General features: G+C 41.2%; 1 long non-coding RNA gene across 3 annotated transcripts in view; it reads left to right on the top strand.

The window, feature by feature from the left end:
- The first annotated feature begins 1643 nt into the window (after window positions 1-1643).
- The window catches only part of LOC127059978 (uncharacterized), a 78653-nt gene continuing 61835 nt past the window's right edge, over window positions 1644-18461 (top strand). For all 3 annotated transcript variants that reach the window (XR_007778403.1, XR_007778404.1, XR_007778405.1), the window contains exon 1: window positions 1644-1789. This is a non-coding gene — a long non-coding RNA (uncharacterized LOC127059978). The remainder of the gene's footprint in view (window positions 1790-18461) is intronic.

Here is an 18461-nt window from a genome sequence, read left to right on the forward strand (position 1 = left end):
TCAGTTTTTCCAATAAGCAGTTTTGATAAAATACTGAGCTGTGCAGTGTTAGATTTGCTTCCTTTTGGAAAAGCCAAAGCTCAGTTGTGCATGCATGGGACTAGATTGACTAAGATCTACAGAATTTGAGGAAACACTTGAAGCATAAGTGTAGAGTGCATCTAGCAGTGATGCTTCTTTCTCAGTTTCTTGTTATCTATACCTTTAAAAATATTGGATAGTTGTGTTTGAGGTCAAATTGAAAAAAAAAAAAACAAAAAACCAAAAAAACTAAAACATAAAAAAATCCGAACAAAAACTACTTGAACAAGAAGCAGAGTCCCAGTTCCCTAGTTTTTTCTTAATAGTTCTTCTATTCCCTAAACTGCTCTCTGGGCTTGTAGGCTCACAATCTGAAAGTGGAGTGTTTCTAATGCCAGCAGTACCCAAGTCAGTGTCATAGAAATTGATGGGAGCTCTGTATCATTGTGATACTCTCCTGTCCCTTGCAGGGATTTGGGGATAGACAGTTATTAAGTGTGACTAGGAATTGAAATTTAAGGAGTGATCAGTTCAATGGCTACTTCTTGCTCAAGGCATGGTATGTAGTCGGTTGACCTAGGCAAAGAAAAAGCAAAAAAACCACCCTGACAGCAAGATATGTCAAAGCACAGAACTTCTATTATTACTATATCCTATCCAAAAGCTCTTTGATAATTAAAATATATGCTTCTATTTCAAATCTATTGTATTAATAGTCTAAACCTAACCATAAATACCTTTTCATAGCTATGAATGTTGAGACTGCTCCATCACCATTCAAGATCCTTTCTTGCAAATCCTAACTCATGTACATATGTTGTTCCAATCCGTGTGACTGCTGAACATGAGTAAGCCTTATGTGCATAAGGAAGATTTTTCTGGGTAAGACCTGTAGCTGTGTTTGACTGGGAGGTATTGCCAAGATTTCAGCATGTGGAACACATACAGATAACTTGTTTCCAAAAATAACTGTTGTGGGTGTTTTAGTTGAAGGGAACGCTAGTAAATATGACCTCAGGGAACTGATATCTATTTTTACAGGGATTGCTGTAGCAGAAATCAAGCACTTGTTATATGGCACATAGGAACATGTACAGCTGCCTGCTTGTTTGATACATAATTGTCCATTCATGTGTAGATCTGAGGTTTAATGTTTTTTTACAATTGCATGATTTTCAACATTTTTTTTAATTTCTAGATCCTGTTACTAGACTGAGAGATCCTTATGCAGCCTCTTGCACCTGACAGTCCTGAGACTGGGATGTGGCACACTTAACCAGTACACTGGACCTTCTCTGAAGGTGCTTCAGACCTAAACTGACAAGGCACAGTAAGGGAGTGAGACGATCTGTTCATATATGACTGGGTTTTGTGGAATAGAGGAACAGCTACCTTGTGCAATATTTGGGAAGACTGGTTAGCCATGCCCAGGCAGGAGGACCATGTTAACATGGCTGTTGTTTTTAGGATCTAAGATAGCTGTGAATGAGTTGTGTAGAGACTGAGTCATGTTTCTCTGCTTGACCCCACCTTGTGCTGTGCAGACACGCCTGGCAGAGGAAGAGCTGCTTACCCCACGTCACACAGCGTGGCTGTACCTGCAGCAGCACCTGTCTGTCCTGCTCAGCCAGGTGCTGCACTTGCTCAACCTCTTGTCTCCATCAGAACCTCACTGCACAACCAACATGGGGTGAGCCTTCCACCAAACTTCTTTCCTTCTGTCAGAACATAGTGATGTTTAAATATGTGAATATTCTTTGTGTGCAAGGTAAGTTGTTGAAACAACTTGTGAAGGGGACTATCCAAGTTGCTCTTGTTTCTCTGGTATACCTTGCTGTGGAGGCTCAGTTTTCAATATTATTGCATAACTTCCAAGATCAATGGGAAAAAACCCTGGCAAAATGCATCTTCAAACACTGGCAGCATTATTTCAGGATTTGGGAAATCAGAGTCTTATCCTGCAATCAGTTGGTAAAGCTAAGTGAGCATACAGATTTAAGAGCAAAGAATAAATAGCATTGTGGCAAACATCTCAGTGAGAGACATAGAAGTTCAAGTATTATCAGCACTGCCTTATCTGCAGCATGGTGTGCCAGCAACCCAATTGCTAGGTTATTTCTGACGGATATGTGTCATGTATTGCATCATTTTAATTGCTCATACTCAGGTGTCTGTACTTGCTTTCCAAGAGGCCATCCCCAGAGCCAGCTCTGGGCCTTGGAAGAACAGGCCACTGCCTAATTCATCAGCCTGTAGCTGCCTGTCAAGTCTGCCCGGGGATGGGGAGGTGATGGTCGGCTGTTTTGGTTTGTGCAGCCCTTCCTGCCTGTGTGGGGAGGGGATGGAAAGAGTGGTGAGAAGCAGTTTTACCACACCAAGAACTGCTCCTCTGTGTAGCAGTTCCAGTCACCTTGCACCTCAGCTTCCCTTCAGGGCTGTTCTGCAGCCCCCAGTCCTTCCTCTTCCACTTTTCTCCCCTGGAAGGTGAGGGGCCTCATTGCCTCCTCTCACCCCCAGTGGGATGCATGACCCAAAGGAGGTGGGGGAGGTATGGAAGTCTTGCTTGTCTGAACACTTATTAAGACAGAGTCTTCTGAACAAAAAAGTTTCTGCACAGTTTTGCTATTCCTTTAGAAGGTGTCTTCTGCTGGCTTGTCTCTAGTGGTTAACTTTGACTTGTAGTAGCAAATGAATGTGCAGTGTCCAAGTCACTCTGAGTGAAATTGCTTACTAGGACAGTCTTCTGTCATTAGACCAGGACAGAAACCATATTTTAAACACCTAGACATACTAGTGAAAAAGCACACTATTGGCAATTAGCAATTAGAATAAGAGGCATTGACTTCATTTTAGGAGCCTTAATATCAAAGCAAGGGGATTTTCTTGCATTTGTATCTTTTCACGATTTTTTAGTTAATCTTGCTTTCATTCTTCTGGATATTTTACATGTAGCAAGAACTGTACAGAAGTAGAGAGGTCCTGTTTGCTGTAACACCACTGACAAAACTGGGGTTTCCAGGATTAAAAGCTTAGAATTAATTTTATTTCTGAGTGAGAATAATGACAGTTTATATTTTGCTCTCAGCAATATATTAACTCTCTCCCTGGGAACTACTAAACATGGTGTGGTGGGTAACATGTCCCCCACACCCCCACTTACCTCCTCAGTAATAAGATAAAATCTTACTGTGGTGAGATAAACCCAGGGAGGTAACTTCCAGTTACCCTCACAGGCAGAACATGCTTGACTTGGGGAAAATTAATTTCATCCATTGCCAATTAAAACAGAGTTGGTTGGTGAGAAACTAACCCCGATGGGCTGCAGTCTCTCAGGGTCCCCCTGCTCCTCAGGAGCACAGGGGAATCCCTGCTCCAGTGCCTGGAGCATCTCCTGCCCTGTTTCCCCTTGGCCCTAGAGTGGGCAGGAATGTTCCTCACACCCACTGCCTGGGGGGCTCTGCCTGCTCTTGCACACATTCCAGAGGCTGCACCAGCAACTCTGGGGACTTGGCTGGACCCCCAAGGTGGGGGACAGGCTGGCACTGGCTGTGCCCAGCCGGGGCAGCCCCACCCTTCCCTCATGGGGGTCCCTGCAGTCCTGCTCCTGTTGGAAGCTGGAGAAGGATGCCCAAAACCCAAGAATTGCTGAATGCCAAACTCTAGAGGTACAAGGTTGTTAACTAGGTTTGGTCAGGAGATTCCTGCTCGCATCTTGTCCTCATGGCACACTGGTAGCCAGCTGAATGCTGTACTAGGAGCTAAGGGAAGGATGGACTGACCAAAGGGTTGTAGGGCAGCTGCAGAAAGTCCAGGTGTGACATGCCCAGCCTCTGGGGGAATATCGTTTTGGCAGAGAGGTTCTCACTGAGCAGGCTTTTAGCAAGTGTCCCTTGTCTCTGTGAGTGTGAACATGCTGATGTGAGAATATATGACCCAGCTTTTTTGTCTTACTAAAGGCTCTTAAACATGCTCCGCAGAAAATAGGGTGGCACAATGTCAGTGACCTTCATGCTGAAAGACAGGATTTCCAAATTTTGAGGTAATTACCCTGTTCTGGAAGCTCCTGAGGGGTTTATGGATGTTCAGAGAGGTTCTGCACAGGCACTGCAGTTAATTTCTATGAGATTTGAAGCAATACCTGGAGTGATCTGAACATACACTTTCCTTTGCTGTATAAGCTCTTTTAAGTACATCTTATTCCAGACTGTTCAGCCTTAGGTCCTACTCCTGGGCACTCTTTTACAGATTTCAACCCCACTGCTGAGGGCAGGGCAGTTGTGATAGCAGATTTTATACTTCCCTCTGCAGTTTGTGAACCCCTCTTGCTATAGACCCACCACTGAGAAACCAGAGGCTCTGAGGAAGCACACCAAAGAGGGCTTTAGGAATTTCTGCCTTTTAAATAAAAACTTGCAGGTTGGAATGCAGCTAAATCTTCGATCAGAAGCAGAGGGTTGGAGTGAGCAGCAGATCAGCAGGCAGCTTTCTGTCAAATGTGGGACATTAGTCCAGCAATCAGATGTCACCACTGACACTGGTGAAACAGCCCTCTTGGCAGCAAGTCCAGCTTGACTTTGTTGAGCTTGTGAGTAGGAGCTCAAAACCCCCTAGCAATAAAAGTGTCAGTAGGCATACAGCTTGCTCTGGGTGGACTGCCTGTCAAGTCTGCCCGGGGATGGGGAGGTGATGGTCGGCTGTTTTGGTTTGTGCAGCCCTTCCTGCCTGTGTGGGGAGGGGATGGAAAGAGTGGTGAGAAGCAGTTTTACCACACCAAGAACTGCTCCTCTGTGTAGCAGTTCCAGTCACCTTGCACCTCAGCTTCCCTTCAGGGCTGTTCTGCAGCCCCCAGTCCTTCCTCTTCCACTTTTCTCCCCTGGAAGGTGAGGGGCCTCATTGCCTCCTCTCACCCCCAGTGGGATGCATGACCCAAAGGAGGTGGGGGAGGTATGGAAGTCTTGCTTGTCTGAACACTTATTAAGACAGAGTCTTCTGAACAAAAAAGTTTCTGCACAGTTTTGCTATTCCTTTAGAAGGTGTCTTCTGCTGGCTTGTCTCTAGTGGTTAACTTTGACTTGTAGTAGCAAATGAATGTGCAGTGTCCAAGTCACTCTGAGTGAAATTGCTTACTAGGACAGTCTTCTGTCATTAGACCAGGACAGAAACCATATTTTAAACACCTAGACATACTAGTGAAAAAGCACACTATTGGCAATTAGCAATTAGAATAAGAGGCATTGACTTCATTTTAGGAGCCTTAATATCAAAGCAAGGGGATTTTCTTGCATTTGTATCTTTTCACGATTTTTTAGTTAATCTTGCTTTCATTCTTCTGGATATTTTACATGTAGCAAGAACTGTACAGAAGTAGAGAGGTCCTGTTTGCTGTAACACCACTGACAAAACTGGGGTTTCCAGGATTAAAAGCTTAGAATTAATTTTATTTCTGAGTGAGAATAATGACAGTTTATATTTTGCTCTCAGCAATATATTAACTCTCTCCCTGGGAACTACTAAACATGGTGTGGTGGGTAACATGTCCCCCACACCCCCACTTACCTCCTCAGTAATAAGATAAAATCTTACTGTGGTGAGATAAACCCAGGGAGGTAACTTCCAGTTACCCTCACAGGCAGAACATGCTTGACTTGGGGAAAATTAATTTCATCCATTGCCAATTAAAACAGAGTTGGTTGGTGAGAAACTAACCCCGATGGGCTGCAGTCTCTCAGGGTCCCCCTGCTCCTCAGGAGCACAGGGGAATCCCTGCTCCAGTGCCTGGAGCATCTCCTGCCCTGTTTCCCCTTGGCCCTAGAGTGGGCAGGAATGTTCCTCACACCCACTGCCTGGGGGGCTCTGCCTGCTCTTGCACACATTCCAGAGGCTGCACCAGCAACTCTGGGGACTTGGCTGGACCCCCAAGGTGGGGGACAGGCTGGCACTGGCTGTGCCCAGCCGGGGCAGCCCCACCCTTCCCTCATGGGGGTCCCTGCAGTCCTGCTCCTGTTGGAAGCTGGAGAAGGATGCCCAAAACCCAAGAATTGCTGAATGCCAAACTCTAGAGGTACAAGGTTGTTAACTAGGTTTGGTCAGGAGATTCCTGCTCGCATCTTGTCCTCATGGCACACTGGTAGCCAGCTGAATGCTGTACTAGGAGCTAAGGGAAGGATGGACTGACCAAAGGGTTGTAGGGCAGCTGCAGAAAGTCCAGGTGTGACATGCCCAGCCTCTGGGGGAATATCGTTTTGGCAGAGAGGTTCTCACTGAGCAGGCTTTTAGCAAGTGTCCCTTGTCTCTGTGAGTGTGAACATGCTGACGTGAGAATATATGACCCAGCTTTTTTGTCTTACTAAAGGCTCTTAAACATGCTCCGCAGAAAATAGGGTGGCACAATGTCAGTGACCTTCATGCTGAAAGACAGGATTTCCAAATTTTGAGGTAATTACCCTGTTCTGGAAGCTCCTGAGGGGTTTATGGATGTTCAGAGAGGTTCTGCACAGGCACTGCAGTTAATTTCTATGAGATTTGAAGCAATACCTGGAGTGATCTGAACATACACTTTCCTTTGCTGTATAAGCTCTTTTAAGTACATCTTATTCCAGACTGTTCAGCCTTAGGTCCTACTCCTGGGCACTCTTTTACAGATTTCAACCCCACTGCTGAGGGCAGGGCAGTTGTGATAGCAGATTTTATACTTCCCTCTGCAGTTTGTGAACCCCTCTTGCTATAGACCCACCACTGAGAAACCAGAGGCTCTGAGGAAGCACACCAAAGAGGGCTTTAGGAATTTCTGCCTTTTAAATAAAAACTTGCAGGTTGGAATGCAGCTAAATCTTCGATCAGAAGCAGAGGGTTGGAGTGAGCAGCAGATCAGCAGGCAGCTTTCTGTCAAATGTGGGACATTAGTCCAGCAATCAGATGTCACCACTGACACTGGTGAAACAGCCCTCTTGGCAGCAAGTCCAGCTTGACTTTGTTGAGCTTGTGAGTAGGAGCTCAAAACCCCTCCAAAGTCAGCAATAAAAGTGTCAGTAGGCATACAGCTTGCTCTGGGTGGACTGACGGTCACTCCCTGGCTGGAGGTGAGGCATGCTGACGTGTGCTCATTGCTCAATATTGCTTGGAGAAAACAGCTACAAAGCAGCGCAGTTATGAATGCTGCAAGGTGGTTATAAACTTCCTGCGTGTGATGACAGTGAAGAATGTCTTAGTTTCCTGGCTTCTGCTCTGGTGGTGTTTCTGAAACACTGGCTAAGCAACCCACAGGGTATTGAGGGCATAATGCAGTCATTGGCCTCCTGTTTCTGTGCCTGATTCTTTGATTTTTTTGCTGCACTGCGTTTATCAAAAGCCTTGTTTTTTTCAAGTGCAGCAGAAGCACACACCTTTATTTCCACAGTGGAGTTCAGTAGGAAAGAGTACCACAGATCAGGGACCCTGCTTTATAGCACCAGGACGTGCAAAACATGTGATGCAGAGAATATTTGAGTAGTGAAGTGGCTGACAAAGATGCTTTCCTCATCAGGATACTTACTTGTGCTTTCTTTTGCCTCCCTGTCTTATCAGAATTATATCTTGCTTGCTCAGTTTTAATTCTATTGTGTCATTTTCTTACAATCTCCTATCTTTCCTTTTCCTTCTTTTCATATTTTGTTTTTTTGTGAACTAAAGTGTTTCCCTTATCTGAATATGCATGCCCTTGCTTGACATTTTTGAACTTGGAAAAGGAACCTGTACCCTGTGAAGGTAAAATACTGGAATGCTGTGAATTGTTATTGCTGTTCTCTGCCTTTCATGAGCTGTAAGCTGAATTTTAAAGGTAGTACTTTCACTGCTGTGGATGCATGGCTTGTTCTCAGTTCTGACACAGACATTCATGAGAACAAGTCATTCATGGTCACATTCTTGAAAGAGTTCTCTGCTTTTTCTTTAGCCACTTAAATGTGGTAGCTTTCTGTATCCAACAACCACAATAGAAGCTTTAAATCCTTTGAAAATTTTCCTTTTAGTACTTCCCTTTTTCATGGGGGCATTTTAAGGCATCTGGAAGTGACTGCTTACAATAATTATGAACTAATATAAATAATGGCATCTTCAAGCCCTGAAAAAAATTTATACAGTTCAGCAAGGTTCCTTCTCACAGCCATTCATTGTGAGAGTATTAAAACTTAAATGACTTAAGATGTTACAAAGGCAGAGCAAAAAGCAGCCTTTTTCAAAACAGGAAGCAGAGCAGAACAATTACTATTTAATGATCCTGGAATTGGAAAACATACGATGAAGCAGGAATGTCAAGTTTACTGTGCAGATTGCTACTAGGGCATGATGATTTTTGGCAGAGTTTACCCTATTTCTGTTTTTCTGCTTATACATCTATCCTGGTGATATGAAAGGATTCCAGTAAAAGCTAATCCAATCCTTGGAATCCCCCATCTCTCCCCCCTTCACCAAGCTAAGGCTTGTTCACAGCACTGCTTCAGCTTTTCCGCTTCAAGGCCAGCAGGATGGTTCTCCCGGCGGATCAGAGCACTGCAACGCTCCAAGGCTCAGCCCTGCTGTGGGATGGTCCTTGTTAGGTGGAATAACCCAGAGGTTGTTGCTGCCTTGCAGCATCCTCTGACAACACATCCTTTACTTAGGCAGACTTGATTAAGAGTGGGTTTACTGCTTTGAAGATCATTATACCAAATATCAGTCAAACCAATATAAAAATTTCTTTGTACAACTTTCGACTGGAAAGACAACACAGGACCACAACTTTCTCAAGACTGAAATATCTTTATGTATTTGTCAATAACCTCATCCAAGCTGACATCAAAGTATCTCCATCTGAATGATGCACAATCTCTTTTTTCTTGCATTCTCTCTCCCTGTAGCCTAAAAAACCAAATTTAAATTTTGCCAGCAGTGAGGTATGTTATACCAAGCATTTTATTTAGAGGTTGCTCATTTCCATGGCAGTTTTGAACCCCCAAATCTATTTTAAAATCCTTCTGCATATACTAGCTTCTATGATCTGTGTTTCTCTATGCTTACTGTCGATGTGCTTGGGGCATTTACATGGAAGGAAATTTTCAGTTCCTTAACTGCATTTATATCATCTTCCAGTCCCTTACCTAAAGTTGTAATCCCTTGCATATGACATTGCAGCTGGGTGTGCAGATGACATCTCCAGCAGAGGCCTGGCTTCAATTGGGGAATCAATGCCATGAGCAGATGAGGTCTTAGAAGACAGTTATTCAGCTTGAATGGGAATTTTTATAATGAAGATTGACAGATGAGAAAATACAGAGATTTAGGGTATGTGGTATAAGAGCCAAAAAATTCTATTTACAGGTGGAGTGTACCATAGTTACTCATTCCGTCTTGAAACCTACTGTAGGTTAAAAAATGCTCCTAATTCAAATTGAAATGGATTTTGAATATTTTAAGCATGCTAAGTTGTTCAGGTAGGAACTTAACAGTAATGTTCCTGTACTTACAACTGCCCTGCCTAATTAACAGTGCAAGTAATAGGACCACTCTGCTTTCTCCCTGCTGGATGGTCAGTGGTTTTGGCTCTTTTACCTCTTTTTTACAGTTTTCCTTTACTGGATCTTCTCCCATTTTTGTTTTAATCTGAGTTCTTGTAGCTCTGTGATTTTCCTGAATAGTAATTTTTAGTCCAGGTTTTTACAAAAATTATTCTAGAGGTTCAGAATCTTTAAAAATCACAGCCTGCTTAAGTCTGGTGGAAGCCTTGGGGGGGGGGAAGTGTTTGTCAGGTTTATTTTCAGGAGAGCAAAGACTTGCTGTGAATATTATTGTGGGATTGAAATATAAATGTCCGTTTCTTCTCTATAATCCCTTGCAAGAAATTGAACTGTCCTTTATGTTAACTTTTGCCTGGATATATGCTTGGGAATTTATCAGCTTTCAGGACAGGATTGCCTTTAGCTTCAATCAGAATATCTCACTGATACGGGATCTTCCATAATTCTGCCAGTGAAATACACCCACCTCCACAAGAAGAAGCAGATTTTTCTTCATTGTCACCAAGCTTAGTGATTGTCTCTTGTTTACTGAGGAGAGAAGCCAGACTTGCTAAAAATGTTGTGATATTTAGCAACATTAGTTATAGTCACTACATCATCCTGCTGCTTTGCTTTCTGCCTTTGCTCACTGACAAATGACAGAGTAGTACAAGCAATATGTAACTTGGCTCCATTTGTTTTGATAAGGGTGTGATTTTTATTTTTATTTCAGTACAATGCATACAAAAAGAGGGTCAGTGCAATCAGGTAATATGGTACAAGCTCACCTGCTTGTTTCTGAATCAGAGTTCAGTTTCATGTGATGCAACCTTGTTTTAATGTCAAGTAGAGATGATTTGTCACTTCAGTAGTGACACCTGCCATCTTGGCTTATGCTGCTCTTCTGTTCCCATTTCAGGAGCTTGTGCTATTTGTGAAAATGAACTGAGTCACCATTGTCAGGGCATGATCAGGTTTTTATTTACTTTTTTTCTGTAGAGCTGCATGCAATAGTATGTTCTAAATGTAAGCTCTGTTTTGAATATCAGAAATACAGGCAATAAAACAGACCTCCAAGACACTCTAAGACCGAAGATGCATCTTCACAGTTCTCATCAAGCCTTAATTCACAACAATAATAAGCCATACTAAGCTTGTTGAAAACATTGGGCAATTCCTCATAAGACTGTTAGTTGAGAAAAAATGGAGACATTTTTATCTTTACTGGACTGTGTAAAGAGCCCTTCAGAGAGAGCTTTTTTAGAAGGAGGTGATGTACTGGAAGGGAAAGTATTGGTATGGCTGATATTGTCTTTTGTGAAAGCAGTGGATCTGTCACCCATATGAGGAGTTATGCTGAGGCTTAGGGTTAGCGTGGCAGAGATCATGGTATCTATCAAGGCCCAGGTCACAGAATTCAGCAAAACTTATATTAGTAGAAACCAGTGTCTCCTTTTGACTATTGCATGGTCAATCCCACTTCTAAATTGAAAATTTTTGGTTTTTTTTTTTTTGATATTTCTATTAGGGACTTAGATATTGAAAGGGTCAAGAATCCAGCTTATTTCCTACAGTGCTAGAAAAGCCTGCTATCAATAGGGCTCTAAACCTACTGTTTGTTTTCTGTACTAGTAGGTTGTTTTGAAGGTTTGGAACTGTGGTGCTGAAGGTGTCTCAAAATAACGAACAGTGCCTTATGTTTTACTCCAAGGATTAATTTTTCTGGCCTGAATTAATGTTTTCATTGATCTTGGATCAATTTTTTATCCAAATTGACTCAGTCTTGGAAAAATGTGGTTCAAGATTCCATGGTGATAGTTGAAGGTTCGAGATTTTTAAATCTTGGTACAAAAATTTTGAAGATTGAGGTTCAAATTTTTTTTTTTCCTGGATTCTAGAGACTACACAGAAATGGGACTCAACTGGTGCAGGTAAGTGGTGATGAGTTTGGGGAGCTGTTCCCTGGATATATCTGAGGAGTTGTCTATTTTTTAAAATTTTTTTTTTTTTTAACTGAGATGGCTGACTAGGTAAAAATATCAGCTTCTCTGTATCCAATCTAAGGACTCTGCTTATTCCTATCTGATCAGATGATCTCTAGCCTGAGGAAAGAGCGAGGAACCCAATGACAGCTGCAGCGTTTCAAAGTCATAAAAGAGGGAAATATGTGTGTATCTACTTATTTATTTATTTTCTCTTATTCTGTATTTTATGCTGAGGCTATGAAAACTATTGAACTTTTTTTTTAAGCCCCTAAGGTATATCCAATGTCACTCAGACATCAAAGCTCCAGAGCTGAAATGGAAAGAGCAACCAAATTGCATTTAAAGGTTAATAAAATAATGCTTGTGTTTTCTGTTGTCACAGAATACTAAAAAGAAAAACATTACCTTTGTGTTTACAAAGGTGAACAAAAAACAGAGAAATGTGAAGTCAGCTGTGATTAGCTTAGCCTTTGTTCTAAAAATGATACATCCTTGTGTTATATCAGAGACAGGATGGGCTCTTGAAGCTCTGCTTTTTTGTTTTGCCAGATATGAAATTATCTCAGTGGCCATTGATAACTCTATTGTAGTTTTTGCAAGTTTATTATGTCTAATTGAAAACTAACGGTTTACCCTAACGTGAGAATTTCCTGTCTTTAGTCTCTTGCAAGACTTTTGCATGTGTAAAGCTGAAAATTACCATTCCTACACTGCACATATTGTGCTTGTAATGGGTGCAGGAATAAAATCAGGGAGGTTGTTGCCATGTCGCAGAATTGAATCTTACCAGCCCTTTGACTCATATGGCTGAGTTTAACTTTGGTATCTCTCGGTCTTTGAAGTACAGATGCAGTTTTGTGGGTGTAATAGAGGAGGGAGCAGAGATTGTGACTTGGAAGCTCCACAGTGTGTGAAAACAAGTTAAAACTCCAGAAGACTTAGCAGTTCTTTTAAAAGTTTACCCTTTTTGGATACAGCTGAACATTTCCTTCCTACGGCTTGTCACCCTGCGGGCCAAAACCCCACGTTGCTCAGTGGAATCGGGATCCTCTGGGACTTGCAGCACTACCACTCACATTATTCATGAAAGGGAGGTCACTGAAGTCTACAAGAGCAGAAAGTATTAGCAGAGTGATCAGAGCTTATGAAGTTCACTGAATTATTTGAAATTCTCCCTGTGGTGAGGTCCAAGTGTCAGTCTGATTGACTCGAGAAGCCTCATGTCTTACTTTTAAAAAAAAGAAAAAAGAAGAGAAAAAGACATATCATGGTAGTTTGGAGGTTCAGATGAATCCAAGAGGGAGGATACTGGCAGAATTTGCAATGCATCAAATGATTCTTTTTTCCCAGGAGTATTATAAAGTGATCTGTTATGTGCATCTGCTTGTTCTATTTCTGATCCTTAGCCTGAGATTCCTAACTCAGGAGGCAATAACCCTGCACCGTGTTAGATCGTATCATGTCACACTGAATGTTGACCTTGGCTGACATAATGTGACATGCTACAGTAGAAGTAATGTAATGTGAGCCAATGTATCATGTGTTTAATGTTAATCTAAAGTTATTATCAGTGAACACAGCAAAAGCTTTGGATCCTGTGTTGCGTGGAACTGCCTCAGCTTCCTCAGGCGGTCTGAGCTGCGAGTGTTCAAGCTAACAACCAAAGCCAACAGAGAGAAAAAAGAGGGACACAAACAGGGCCAGTGTCTCTGTGAGAGTCAGTAATGAAGGTACCAACCAGTTTAGCATGGTTCTGCAGCTAATCTACTGAAAGGTATTGCAGTAGCAATGGCCCTCAATAATCACAGAAGTGTGACTAGGTGATGTGAGTGCTGGATACCAGTGGTTCACCTGTGGGAGTTGGTGTGTAGAGAGTTGTTCATACACATTTCAGAGTAGATTTGTTGCTGAAGGTATTGCTCGATATACTTATTGATATAACTTCTGGCAAAGCAGTTAATGTAAATGTTTGGCCTTATGAAGTCAATCAATTTTATAACATTTCATTTGTTCATCTTCCTGCTTGATCTTTTGACCCACTGCAAAGTTGTGCCCAAAACTATGTGGGTTATCTCTGTTGTTTTCCTAGGGAGACTGAGAAAACTTGTCTTGGGAGATATTTTGTAAATTACATGTCATATTAAAACATGCCTAAAAATTAATTGCTTAAATTTAAATACCAAAAAGAATTATTCAGCATTAGAATTGTCTTGTTCCTTCAATGGTTTAGCAATGCTCAACCTGCTTTCTATTTCTCTTGTCATGTGCTCCTATAACAGGATCATGTTCTTTAATGTGATCACAGGCTGACTTCTTAGTGCCACCTTCATTCTTAATCAGCCAGCTCCAACTGACAGGGGTTATTATTCTTGACTTTTTGTTAGACCAATATTTTCAATCCTTGGTGCTTAAAAATTAGCCTTATAAAGCTGTAATTGTGTATCTGCTTTGGTGAAAACCCCAGGCAGCCCAAGCTGGAAACATTTTAAAAACGAGCTAGCAGTATACCTAGTGTCCTAATTTGATGAATGTTGGCATTGTGGATTTGCTGCAGATTATAATCAGTTTTATTTCAAATAGGGGCAAAAAAAGACTCAGATTAAGAAAATAAGGTACCTGGGTACACAGGATTTTCAAGTGCTGTAAATTTTGAGCACCATAAATCAGGCTTTGGAGCATCTTAGAGCACCTAGTAAGAAAAATGGAAGGTATATCTTCTTCCTTTACAGGATGTGCCTTTCCTTACTCTGAATTGCACTTCTGATCATAGACCACTGCTACATTCTTGGCTTTACGGTGTTTGTGTTTACATTGAAGATAACTAAAACTCCCATTCTCTCCAGGAGCACAGGTCTAGGTTATAGTTAGTCCAGTAGTAGTGTTTGTGGGTAAAACTTTATTTTCTATAATCTGAAAATCCTCAAGACTTTAGTAATTAAAATGATTTCATTAAAGCTACTTTGTCTCTTCTGTCCATTTGGTTTTATCTATTGCTGTTAAATTAAAACTGTGGGCTGCTGATGGAAGTATTTTCAAAAATTTATAGCAGAAAGAGTAGCATTGCCATTACCTAATAAGATGAAGTAAAGGATGATAATTTGTCCCAGTCACTGCCAATATTCTAAAAAAGTAACTAAAAAGAAAGAAAATTACATGTATTTTCTCTGCCACTAGACTAGACTCAGCTGTGGTGCAGACTTTCCCCCAGGTTTAACTAGCCAAGAAGTGGATGTCAGCAATAATCTGATCTGGGTCAGTGTGGATCATTGTGGGGCTGATCTAAAAACAGAAAAAGAGATAAAGCAGTATAGCAACAGATTTGCAAAGAAAGCAAGGGCTTTTTTGATGCAATTTTCCTGCTTTCTGTTTAAAACATGTCAGAAGCATGGGAAAATTCATTTATTTTTCTGGAATTAAGGAGGTTTTGAGATTGTCAGTGGCCAGGCTTAAGAGGGTCATCAAAACACACAACTCAGAAAGCTCAATGTAAAACCTTAATGGTATTTAATGTAGCTCAAAAGTGGGAAACCATGGAGTAGCCAGGTAATTCTAAACACTAATTTCCGGAGAGGAGCATCAACCCAGACCCAAATGCAGTCAGGAATAAGAAGACATTTTTTTCAAATGTCAAGATGAAGCAAGGCACTGGCAGCATTGCAAGGACAGAACTATTATAAATTAATTTTCAATTCTTTAGCACATAAATCAGCAGTTTAATTAAATATATACAGAGAAAAGGGCTCTAGTTCTTTCTAGGCAGTGTAGCTCAGCAAAAGGGCTCTCAGTTGAATAAAGTACTGGAGGAAAGGTCACAAAATGGCATACAGCAGATTGTTGATGACACCTGGAGTTGCCAAAGTAGGCTAGAGCAAGTATGAGGAAGGAATTGCATTTCTGTGTACAGTAACCTCTGACCAGCCAGATAAATCATAGCTAGTTGGAAGTTATTCCAAGGCCAGAAGCTCTAGGGCAGCATGCAAGGCAAAGCACTTGAGCTGCTGTGAGATGCTTTCCATTTGGGGAAAGCGGTACAAAAAGGCAAAAAACTTCCTGAGAGAAATGAGATGTTTCAGTTAAGAGTGCCAAAATGAAAACTTGGCGGGGGGGGCATGAATGGGGAAATATTTCTTACAGCTTTTCCCTCATTACTTTATTCCCTCCTATTTGAACTTACTGATACCATGTATTTTAAGACTGAGAACAGGAAGTATCGAGAGAGTTCAAGGAACTGTCCCTCTAAAAAGCAGAGTGTTAAAGGTCTAAAGAAATTAATGTCTTTGTAATTGTAAATTCTTTGTGGATCAGAATGATGGGTTTAGAAATTACTATATAGACTATCAGTAGAGCAAATAATTCATGAGTACCTGGGTACACGGGATTTTCAAGTGCTGTAAATTTTGAGCACCATAAATCAGGCTTTGGAGCATCTTAGAGCACCTAGTAAGAAAAATGGAAGGTATATCTTCTTCCTTTACAGGATGTGCCTTTCCTTACTCTGAATTGCACTTCTGATCATAGACCACTGCTACATTCTTGGCTTTACGGTGTTTGTGTTTACATTGAAGATAACTAAAACTCCCATTCTCTCCAGGAGCACAGGTCTAGGTTATAGTTAGTCCAGTAGTAGTGTTTGTGGGTAAAACTTTATTTTCTATAATCTGAAAATCCTCAAGACTTTAGTAATTAAAATGATTTCATTAAAGCTACTTTGTCTCTTCTGTCCATTTGGTTTTATCTATTGCTGTTAAATTAAAACTGTGGGCTGCTGATGGAAGTATTTTCAAAAATTTATAGCAGAAAGAGTAGCATTGCCATTACCTAATAAGATGAAGTAAAGGATGATAATTTGTCCTAGTCACTGCCAATATTCTAAAAAAGTAACTAAAAAGAAAGAAAATTACATGTATTTTCTCTGCCACTAGACTAGACTAAGCTGTGGTGCAGACTTTCCCCCAGGTTTAACTAGCAAGAAGTGGATGTCAGCAATAATCTGATCTGGGTCAGTGTGGATCATTGTGGGGCTGATCTAAAAACAGAAAAAGAGATAAAGCAGTATAGCAACAGATTTGCAAAGAAAGCAAGGGCTTTTTTGATGCAATTTTCCTGCTTTCTGTTTAAAACATGTCAGAAGCATGGGAAAATTCATTTATTTTTCTGGAATTAAGGAGGTTTTGAGATTGTCAGTGGCCAGGCTTAAGAGGGTCATCAAAACACACAACTCAGAAAGCTCAATGTAAAACCTTAATGGTATTTAATGTAGCTCAAAAGTGGGAAACCATGGAGTAGCCAGGTAATTCTAAACACTAATTTCCGGAGAGGAGCATCAACCCAGACCCAAATGCAGTCAGGAATAAGAAGACATTTTTTTCAAATGTCAAGATGAAGCAAGGCACTGGCAGCATTGCAAGGACAGAACTATTATAAATTAATTTTCAATTCTTTAGCACATAAATCAGCAGTTTAATTAAATATATACAGAGAAAAGGGCTCTAGTTCTTTCTAGGCAGTGTAGCTCAGCAAAAGGGCTCTCAGTTGAATAAAGTACTGGAGGAAAGGTCACAAAATGGCATACAGCAGATTGTTGATGACACCTGGAGTTGCCAAAGAAGGCTAGAGCAAGTATGAGGAAGGAATTGCATTTCTGTGTACAGTAACCTCTGACCAGCCAGATAAATCATAGCTAGTTGAAAGTTATTCCAAGGCCAGAAGCTCTAGGGCAGCATGCAAGGCAAAGCACTTGAGCTGCTGTGAGATGCTTTCCATTTGGGGAAAGCGGTACAAAAAGGCAAAAAACTTCCTGAGAGAAATGAGATGTTTCAGTTAAGAGTGCCAAAATGAAAACTTGGCGGGGGGGGCATGAATGGGGAAATATTTCTTACAGCTTTTCCCTCATTACTTTATTCCCTCCTATTTGAACTTACTGATACCATGTATTTTAAGACTGAGAACAGGAAGTATCGAGAGAGTTCAAGGAACTGTCCCTCTAAAAAGCAGAGTGTTAAAGGTCTAAAGAAATTAATGTCTTTGTAATTGTAAATTCTTTGTGGATCAGAATGATGGGTTTAGAAATTACTATATAGACTATCAGTAGAGCAAATAATTCATGAGAACCTTTGTGCCACAGCAAATTCCAATAGCACGTCTCCCCCAAGTTGGTAATGTCCCACTGAAGTTAGCACAACTTTGCAGACATGTGTCATAGAACGGAGTCTAGAAGAGGAATAAACACAAGTATTTCTGGGAAAATGTTTCAGGAATAACACAGGATTACATATGGAAGAGGCATAGAGAATGAGGATTTTCATTGCGCTTCTAAATAGGGTTCGACATGTTCCCTCTCCTTTCTCCAAAACATCAAATTCTCAAAAGACTCATTAAAAACCCTCTTCCCAAATAACTGATCATATTTTCATACTTCCCTTCCTTTATTTGCCATTTAAAATGTCTAATATTTATAGGCTGCCCAGAAGTTCTTGCCTCTTCACCCCATAGCTTGCTGAGGTGTTTTTCATATGCAGGGATCCAGGCGCGATCCCTCCAGGGCATTGTTGGCATTACTCACACTGAAAAGGTATCAAACGATGCTGGTTCCTATTTCTTGTGCCTCTTGTGCTCACTGATATTAAAAGAAGTACTTTCCAGCCAAATCATGAAGTTTCAACTCACCCCTCCTGCCCAGGCTACCTCTTTTACTGTGGCAGGAGGCAGTAAAGTGGGTTGAGGAGCAACTGGGACAAGCTGTGCTTCAGAAGTGGATATTGCCCTGCCTTAGAGATAAGAGATATTTTCTGTCAGTTTTGTGTTTGTGTGTGTGTTGTGCTAATGATAAATGTTGTCCATTTGCAGAGCATTTCCTCTGCTGAAGGGTCCCAAAGCTCTTGACAAAATTGTTCACATGGAAGACTGCCGAAATTCAGTTAAACTGTTCTTAAGCTCTGAAGTTGTT

The sequence above is a fragment of the Serinus canaria genome, chromosome 10, assembly GCF_022539315.1.
Source record: "Serinus canaria isolate serCan28SL12 chromosome 10, serCan2020, whole genome shotgun sequence".
NCBI classification, from domain to species: Eukaryota; Metazoa; Chordata; class Aves; order Passeriformes; family Fringillidae; genus Serinus; species Serinus canaria.